Source organism: Gorilla gorilla, chromosome X (assembly GCF_029281585.2).
Source record: "Gorilla gorilla gorilla isolate KB3781 chromosome X, NHGRI_mGorGor1-v2.1_pri, whole genome shotgun sequence".
Taxonomy (NCBI): Eukaryota; Metazoa; Chordata; class Mammalia; order Primates; family Hominidae; genus Gorilla; species Gorilla gorilla.
This window is the reverse complement of record NC_073247.2, coordinates 145,931,745-145,940,959: the sequence shown is the minus strand read 5'-3', so window position 1 is coordinate 145,940,959 and position 9,215 is coordinate 145,931,745. Positions and strand designations below refer to the sequence as shown.

Here is a 9,215-nt window from a genome sequence, read left to right as displayed (position 1 = left end):
CAGTAGCACAAGGTGTTAGGGGTTAAAACTTTCACATGTGCAGAGAGTAAGTCGTGTTTCTATTTCTTCCCTCCTCGGGCCTTACGAACACTTTCAATCTAGCGGCGAGGTGGCGCGCATGCGCGCGTCGGGTGGGGGAAACCCCTGTCCCACGGCTCCGTGGGCCTCGTCGTCTGTCTCCGGTGGGGGGCTGAGGCGAGCGCCGCGGGAGCGAGATGGGACAAGGTGGTAGTGAGTGCGCCATCCTGGCCCGGATGCCGGTGGCACCCGCACCGGCTCCGGCCACGGCCTCTGCCTGGGCCGCTGTCCCAGGCGCGCCTTTAATTAAGGACTCCAGCTTGGGGGAAGAGAGAAGGGAAAATGCCGACTGCGCTCCGCCCGTGGGTAACTGGGGCTCGGTGGGGTTTTCGCTTTGGCGGGGTGGGGGTTCCGTTTCCTAATTCCTGTGCGGGCCGGGTGGGCGGGGGCGGGCTTTTTTCCTTGGGCTATTAAAGGCAGAGGGGCGGGCTTTTCCCAGGGATATAGCTACGGACAGAGGGCCAAGGGGACGGAGCGCTCCTCAAGTGGTGGCAGGGAGGCTCGTGGCCCCGCGTCGCTCTGGACAGGGGCGCTTTGGGGTGAGATGTGCGCTCGCGGCCTTGATCCATTTAGTGGACGCTTTTTCTCACTTCTCTTCACCCTCTGGCTCCGCGGGAGACTGCGCTCGCACCCGGCCCCGGAGCGCTCGAGCTGCGCGCTGGGACACTGGGTATACGTGTGGAGGGGACACCCGGAGAGGGCGGCCCGTGCGGGATCCCCGCGCTCTCCACCTGCGAGGGGCGGGCCGGAGCTGGGTCCCGCGCGCGGTTTCCCGAGCGGGTGGCTGGGCAAGAAGGGAGCCCTTCGTTGGGGCAGCTGTGATCCGGTAGAGTTGACTGGTTGGGTGGGAGGGGACGGAGCGGGCGGGACTTGAGAAAAGCAAAGTACCAGAGTGCGGTTGAGGGGTAGCGGGCAGCGCGCGGGAAACGACTGCCCTTTTCTTCTCCACCGTTGACCTTTAGGTTCCTGGAAAACTTTGGTGGTGAGGGTGTGAAATGAGGGGGTGCACGTGGAGGGAAAAAAGGGACTCCCCTCCCTCTTGGCTTCTATCCCACCAACCCGGGAATGGAGGGGGAGGGAGGCGTGGGCTTGGCGCGTTTTTGGTGCTTTGAATGGAGAACTCCGTTTCCCATGATGCTTTGTTTCTTTCTCTTTAATTTCGGCGGCGGCTGAGGCTGCACGAGGACTGGAGCGCGTGGTGTGAGCAGCTGGAGCACACCCTGGACGCGCGGGCTGCTCGCGGACTTCAACGGGAGCATTAGGTAAGGGTGTGAGAGACGCGGGAAGAGGCAAAAGGGAGCCACAAAGGCGTACAGGGAAGGACTTCTTTCTTTCTTTTCCTTATTATTATTATTATTTGCAATTTAAGGGGATTGGAGAGTGACTGCCCAGCGTGCGCGAGGGATGCCAGATGAACCGCTAATTAGCAAAAGGTAGTAACTAGAAGGGCGCCCTGTCTGATGGCTGTGGGGCTCAGTTTGGCCAGGTTGGGTTGGCAAATACTATGCATTTTGAGTCAAGTTTGGAGTATTTTTTTTTTAATGGAAAAGAAATCTTTACAGGTGTAGAAACCCAATTTAAGGGGAAAAATGTTATTTTTCTCATTTCTATACTAAATCCATTCTTCCCTAATAGAAAATTGATTCCAGATTGATGTATAAGTTTTATAAATCAGTTTAGTTTGTAAAGACTTCTAAAGACTCATTTAGTGGCATAAGGTATCGTGACGAAAATTCAACATTTAAAATTCCCTCACTCGTTTAATGTATTACAGATTCTGTCCCAAACGTTTTTGTTTTTCTTTTAAACAAAAGTTACCCCATCATGGAAGAGATAGGGGACCCTGTGAGCCTTTTTCACATAGAGGCTCACTTCCTTGCTGTATGTTCTTAGGTAAAATAAGCACTTGGAAATGGGAGAAGGTTTTCTTATGGAAGATAATGACATGAAGGGAAGAAGAGCTAATCTGCCTACTTTGGTTTAATGGAGAAAATGGGTCCATAAATGTTTAAACAGAAGTAGAGCCCTTTGAAATAGATCAAAATGTGACATCTCTCAGCCATCTGTGCATTATGTGAAGACTGTAAGGCTGTGTTTCTTAAACCAGCTCTAAAATTTCTCTCATTTTCTATTAATGGGGTGGGGGCTGGGAATATTCATTTAATCTAACAGTCACTTTCCGTATGGAGCCCAAAAGCTCTGAATGATCTGAAGACTCGAATACTCATCCTGGGTTTTACATGCTCCTTTCTCTAGGTCCTCCTCTTATAAAATCAGGGTGGATAGAATGTGCCTGCAAATTACTGAGATGCAGATATCAAATTTTCTTAGATGGAGAGGGGGAGTCCAAAATCCGCTTATACATAAGAATTGGACTTTTTGCAGTTGCCAGTGTTATTCGTGTTCAATTCTGTGTAAATAATTGAGATTATTAATATTTCTCAGGATTTGGTTGAAACCACAAAACCTAGCTTAGACTCTGTAAGCCAAAGGAAAGCCTGTTTCAGGAATATTAACTAGTAGTTTACTTGTTTAGTTTCTAATATGTGTGTGTTTGTTTTGTTGTTTTAACCAGGTGAGTCTGCATGGATCTGTGAGGACGGAAAAGAAGAGCTCCTGGAAGACTTAAAATTTTGCTACAGGAATAGGCCTTGGCCATGTAAAAGTGCTTACAGTGCAGGTAGCTTTTTGAGATCTACTGCAATGCAAGCACTTCTTACATTACCATGGTGATTTAGTCAATGGCTACTGAGAACTGTAGTTTGTGCATAATTAAGTAGTTGATGCTTTTGAGCTGCTTCTTATAATGTGTCTCTTGTGTTAAGGTGCATCTAGTGCAGTTAGTGAAGCAGCTTAGAATCTACTGCCCTAAATGCCCCTTCTGGCACAGGCTGCCTAATATACAGCATTTTAAAAGTATGCCTTGAGTAGTAATTTGAATAGGACACATTTCAATGGTTTGTTTTTTGCCTTTTTATTGTTTGTTGGGAACAGATGGTGGGGACTGTGCAGTGTACAGTTGTGTACAGAGGATAAGATTGGGTCCTAGTAGTACCAAAGTGCTCATAGTGCAGGTAGTTTTGGCATGACTCTACTGTAATATGGGCACTTCCAGTACTCTTGGATAACAAATCTCTTGTTGATGGAGAGAATATTCAAAGACATTGCTACTTACAATTAGTTTTGCAGGTTTGCATTTCAGCGTATATATGTATATGTGGCTGTGCAAATCCATGCAAAACTGATTGTGATAATGTGTGCTTCCTACGTCTGTGTGAACACACCTTCATGCGTATCTCCAGCACTCATGCCCATTCATCCCTGGGTGGGGATTTGTTGCATTACTTGTGTTCTATATAAAGTATTGCACTTGTCCCGGCCTGTGGAAGAAAGGAGGATTTTTATCGTCTTCTTATTTTAACTTTTAAAAGCCGTAAGTTCTGATATTTAGTCATTGTAAAATGATCTGTTTTGCTGTTGTCGGGTGGATCACGATGCAATTTTGATGAGTATCATAGGAGAAAAATTGCACGGTATCCATCTGTAAACCGCAGGACCTTTGTTGGCGACATTCCTGATCAGCGCTACAGTAAGCTAGATGGTAAAAAATCCTTTCTCTAGTTGCTGCTATTAAAAAATAATTTGAAATATATTTGAATTTCTAAAAACTATGACAGCTAATTTATAAAGTATGTGTTTTGGAACTTCGGTGAATGATCAGATTGTTACTGAATGTGAATGAACCTCAAAATAAATGAAATTTATAGATCTGAAAAAGTGACTCTTTTTTTTAAAAAAAAATGATTAGCAATGCTAGAGGAGTTTGTAAAATATCTCTTGGGAGGATCCTAAAGGAAAACTTGGACATAGCTGCTTTTCAAGTTTGCATCTACATAAAGCACCAAGATGCCTAATTTTAGGAATTTTATTACCCTGACAATATTTGGATGACATGTACTAATTTTGTTTTAGTACACGTGCTCATTCTTAGGAAGGGAATGAAGAGTTGTAAACCAATGGGACACATACCTTTAAGGAACTGGGCACATTTTGAGGTCTGACAGGAGAGAAGAATGAGCTTGTCAATCAAACTCTGTTTTGGGGTTCTCGGAGAAGAGGATTTGGTGGCAGGGCTACTGAGAGGGATGGCTGCTGCCTTGCTTTGGAGTCTAGCAGATGGAAACCTGGATGTGGGCCTACTGTTAATATTTAGGGTTCGGGGGCTCCATAGGGTGACTAACCTAAAGCAGAAATTTCTCATGCCCAGCTAATTAGTGGTTTGAGACTGAACACCAAAAGTTATTTGGATCCTCTAGTGGTTCTTAAAACTTTAGCACTTACTAAGACACAGCCAGCCAACCCCGTCTCCAGAGATTCATTCAGTAGGTCTGGATGGGGCCTAAGGAATTGCATTTCTTTATTTTTTTCTTTTTGAGACGGAGTTTCGCTCTTGTTGCCCAGATTGGAGTGCAACGGCCTGATGTCTCATTCACCACAACCTCCACCTTCCGGGTTGAAGTGATTCTCCTGCCTCAGCCTCCTGAGTAGCTGGGATTACAGGCGTGTGCCACCACGCTCGGCTAATTCTGTACTTTTAGTAGAGACGGGGTTTCACCATGTTGGTCAGGCTGGTCTCGAACTCCTGACCTCAAGAGATCCACCCACCTTGGCCTCCCAAAGTGCTGGGATTACAGGTAAGGAATTGCATTTCTAACCTTTCCCTAGGAGCTGATGCTGCTGGTCAAGACACCATACTTGCAGAACCACTGCTCGAAAACAGCTAACGACAGCTTCTAGGACAAAGTTAACAAAGGAAGTTGTTTATTTTAAACTTCATAAAAGTAAAAGAACTCGAAGCAGGGACTGGCTTGCTTTCCAGTTCTGTGTTTCATATTTTAATGTTAATCTTTAACATCATGTATTTGGCAAATGAAGAAACGAGGCTTGTGGTAGTTTTACTGTCTGCCAACATGAACATTTAGTTCTCATCAAAAAGGTGCTGCCAAACTAAAAGATGGTATCAGTATGTGTCATTCTTACTTCCTGGTGCCATGGAATTTTCTAATTTTGAAACCCTTTTGATTTTTCCTCATAACATCAGTCCATTTTAATCAGTAAGAGGAACTCTCCCTGAATTGCATTTTAATCTTGAGCTAGTTGCCTAAGGCTTCAATTTCCTCATTAGGGGAAATACGGTGATAACATTGGTCTACCTCAAGGATATGTGGGTTAAGTAAGTTCTCTTTGGTGGTGGCGGCTGGGGGGATGGATTTTAATTGTTAGTGATGAAGTGAAATCTTAATGAAAAGAGACTTAGGGTAGTAAATTCTGTCGTCCAGTATTAAGTATGTGTGTGTAATTTTTTAAAAGTGACTAATGCTTGAGGCAATTATACAAACATAAGTAACTACAGGTATTTCCTGTGTTGTCTAATGCTGACTACGTTGTTGGTGCCTAATCATAGTTAAGTTTGATGTGGCAGCAAAGAAAAGGGTCTCCCGCCCTTTAATAAAGTAGCTCAGTAAAAGAGGGGATTAAAGCTTATTTGTTGTAATCCTTAACACCACCAAACCTCCACTTTAATAATACAGATTTATTGTCCTAGTGGTTCACTGGTGCTTTACCTAACGTGGCTAGTATGCAGTCAGTTATTGCAGTTTCCACTTTTAATAGGCTTGTGTGGAGGAGCTGTGTTCCTTAGGGTAGGCCACTCTGCCCACTAGAGTCAATTCCCTCACCTAAAGTTAGGGCCGAACTTGATGATCTGAGGACCCTTTGTAGCTTCAAAAATTCTGATTCTATATTTGCTCAAGTTAGACTAATCCAATAATTCTTTTTTTTTTTGAACATTTCATCTTTTACTTTTTAGGACCAACAGACTTGATAACAGCCTGATGCTGATCTGACAATGGGTTGACAGCCTTCCCCCACTGGCCCTTAAGTCTGCTTAATAATAAGTCCTTTGCTTCTGTCATTCTCCTGGGGGATGGCCTACTGCCCTCCTTTCTGTACAATCTGGGCAAACCGACTGGTGATGGCAAGAGTGGTGCCATTGAAGTGGTCTACACAGCTGGAGAGACAATTTTCAGTGCAAGAGTCCAGGCGATTCCCTGGCTTCTCCACACATTTATCCCAACATAACTCCATGAAGTGATGCACCTGTGCAGTAAACTGCGCCTTCTGCTGTTCGGCGGCCACCAGGTGCTGCAACTCCGCTTCATCGGCTTCACCCAGCTCCGCCTTTGTTCACCTCAGACTTATCCAATAATTCTTCAAGTGTTTTGCATTGAAGTCATTTGTCTAGAATACTTGGGAATGGGTTAATTTAAGTCATTCATCATGGGCAAAATTAGTAATATCTGCATACGACATATATAGCTTGCTCATTTTTAAATAATTACAGTAAGTTCAGTAGAAGCACTGCCAGGTATAATTTCTATCTTTGGTTCAGACGGTAGTTTAATATCCCATGGCTTTCCAAGGTCATCAGTATGGGCATTCATTCCCCTAGACAGAAGAGTCAATGTGGCACAGGTATGAATGAGCCTAAACATACGTCAACTTGGAAGTTGCTTTTTTGGCAATTGTCAGTCATATTAGTTTTGAAACAAGGGACATATAGCAAAAAGGAGGGGAAGTTATGGTATAAAATTGTAGCTGAAAGAATCCCTACTTACAGATCAGAGTCCAGCTTTATTCTTTATTAGGCGAGGAAACCGAGACCCAGGAAGAAATGACTTGCTCAAGGTTTGAGTAAATATACAAATTAGGGACCAATATGATCAATGCCTGCTAGAAGTTTGGAGGCCTGGGGGAAGGCAAGTAACCCAGGCCAGAGATGGAGCATGGCTGGGTCAGGAAGTACTTCCCAGAGGCAGTGTCGGGGCGGTTCCTGAGGGGCATTAAGGCAGGCAAAGAAGGCCAACCAGGGGTTTTTTAGGAAGAGTCGTTTTGCAAAAAGCAAGGGAAGGAAGACATCAGATGGGAGCTCTTCCAAAGAACAGCGTTTAGTTCAGAATGTCTGGTGTGTGTGAGAGGACAGGTGGCCCAGGGCCAGATCACAGAACCTTGTCCCAAATGGAAAGGGTAGTCAGTTAACAATTTCAAGCAGTGAACCCCAAATTTACCATTTTAATAAGATCTCTCTGACGACAATGTGGAGTCTGGCTGGGAGATCACTGTGCTGGAAGCCAGTTAGGAGGCTATTTTACAGATGGGAGATGAGGATTTGCATCAGGACAGAGGCAGAGGGAGAAAGACAAGAGACAGATTTCTCCTACAAATACATGGGCACATTTAATACAATTCCAATCAACATCTCAATGGGATCCTACAAGTACATGGGTACATTTAATACAATTCCAATCAACATCTCAAAGGGATGGTTTCCAAACCACCATAATTCTAAAGTTCATATGTAAGAATAAACAGGGAAGAATAGTCAAGAAAATACTGGGAGGCAGAGCACAGCCGCTCATGCCTGTAATCCTAGTCCTTTGGGAGGCCAAGGCGGGAGGATTGTTTGAGCTCAGAAGACCAGACTGGGCAACCATAGTAAGATGCTGTCTCTAAAAAAAATGTTTTTTAATGAAAAAGAAAATACAGAGAAAAAAATCACAAAGAGGAACTTGTATTAACATATATTAAAACTTATAAAGCAGCATTTAAAAAGTGATGCTAATGCAAAAATAGATGTCTATTGTTGAGATTCCTGTTTTGATTGAAGTATATGTAAGTATTTAGATTATCATTAAGGAGCTATTCAAAATTGGTAAAGAAAAGATGGATTAGTCGATAAAAGTTGCTGGAATATTTGGTTAGCTATCTTTGAAAACAAACAAAACAAACAGCTAGAACTCTCCCACATCCCACACATCAAAATAATTCCAGATGGATAGAGGGTTGAATATAAACAGTGAAACTGCACACTGCACATTACATTATTTTCTCTACTTTTATTTACAACTTTTATAACATTTTAAAAAAGGATTAGACTATGAAAGATTAAGAAGAAAATAAGGTGCATATATGACCATGAGACTGGGAAAAGTGGTTTCAAACATAACATAGGTGACAGAAACCACTGACAAAAATATCAATTTGAACAATAAAACCACATCAAAAACTATCTTAAAATTAAAAAGCAAAAGACAAACTAAAAAATCATGGTGTTTAATGTAGGACACAGAACGGTAAATATCCTTTATTCATTCATCCATTTGGGAGACGTTTATTGAGCATCTATTATGTACCAGGCACCCTCTTTTTTTTTTGTTTTCATTTGAGTCTCACTCTGTCACCCAGGCTGGAGTGCAGTGGTGCAATCTTGGCTTCCTGCAACCTCTGCCTCCAGGGTGTTCAAGCAATTTTCTTGCCTCAGTTTCCCAAGTAGCTGGGACTACAGGTGCATGCCACCACATCCAGCTAATTTTTGTATTTTTAGTATTTTTGTATTTTGTATTTTTAGTAGAGATGGGCTTCGTTGTGTTGGCCAGGCTGGTCTCGAACTCCTGACCTCAGGTGATCCGTCCACCTTGGCCTCCGAAAGTGCTGGGATTACAGGCATCAGCCACTGCACCCGGCCTCAGGCACCCTCTTAATGCTAAAGAATCAGTATGAACAAAGTCCCTGCTCTCGCAGATCTTATATTCTAATGAGAGAAAACAGATAATAAACAAAATGAATATTTAGCATGTCAGATGATAAGTGCTATGCAGAAAAATTAGGCAAGTGTAGTTGTTTTCTAGGACTGCCATAACAAAGTACCAGAAACTGGGTGCCTTAGAACAACAGAAATGTTTTCTCTCACAGTTCTGGAAATGAGAAGTCTGAAATCAAGGTATCAGTAGGGCCATGTTCCCTCTGAAAGCTCTAGAGGATGATCCTTCCTTGCCTCTTCCCCCTTCTGGTGGTTACTGGCAATCATTGGCATTCTCTGGCTTGTAGACCCATCACTCCAGTCTCTGTCTCTGTTGTCACATAGCAATCTCCCTGTGTGTCTGTATGTGTCATTGGATTCAGGGCCTACCCTTACTGAGTGTGACTTCATCTTAACTGGAACCCATCTGCAAAGATCCTATTTCCAAAAAAGTTCACATTTACGATTACTGGGGGTTAAGATTTGGACATATCTTTTG

General features: G+C 43.5%; 1 long non-coding RNA gene and 6 other non-coding genes across 7 annotated transcripts; all 7 read left to right on the top strand.

Moving 5' to 3' along the window:
• Positions 1-494: 494 nt before the first annotated feature.
• Positions 495-3,855, top strand: LOC129529947 (uncharacterized). The gene is made up of 2 exons (XR_008675467.2): positions 495-1,340; positions 1,448-3,855. It is a non-coding gene; the product is annotated as an uncharacterized lncRNA (long non-coding RNA).
• On the top strand, positions 2,728-2,808 carry MIR106A (microRNA mir-106a). Its single transcript, NR_106283.1, has one exon. It is a non-coding gene; the product is annotated as a microRNA mir-106a (primary transcript).
• On the top strand, positions 2,881-2,989 carry MIR18B (microRNA mir-18b). Its single transcript, NR_106522.1, has one exon. It is a non-coding gene; the product is annotated as a microRNA mir-18b (primary transcript).
• Positions 3,114-3,226, top strand: MIR20B (microRNA mir-20b). Its single transcript, NR_106440.1, has one exon. It is a non-coding gene; the product is annotated as a microRNA mir-20b (primary transcript).
• Positions 3,240-3,335, top strand: MIR19B-2 (microRNA mir-19b-2). The gene has a single exon (NR_106284.1). It is a non-coding gene; the product is annotated as a microRNA mir-19b-2 (primary transcript).
• Positions 3,394-3,468, top strand: MIR92-2 (microRNA mir-92-2). Its single transcript, NR_106285.1, has one exon. It is a non-coding gene; the product is annotated as a microRNA mir-92-2 (primary transcript).
• Positions 3,533-3,645, top strand: MIR363 (microRNA mir-363). Its single transcript, NR_106370.1, has one exon. It is a non-coding gene; the product is annotated as a microRNA mir-363 (primary transcript).
• Positions 3,856-9,215: the final 5,360 nt, after the last annotated feature.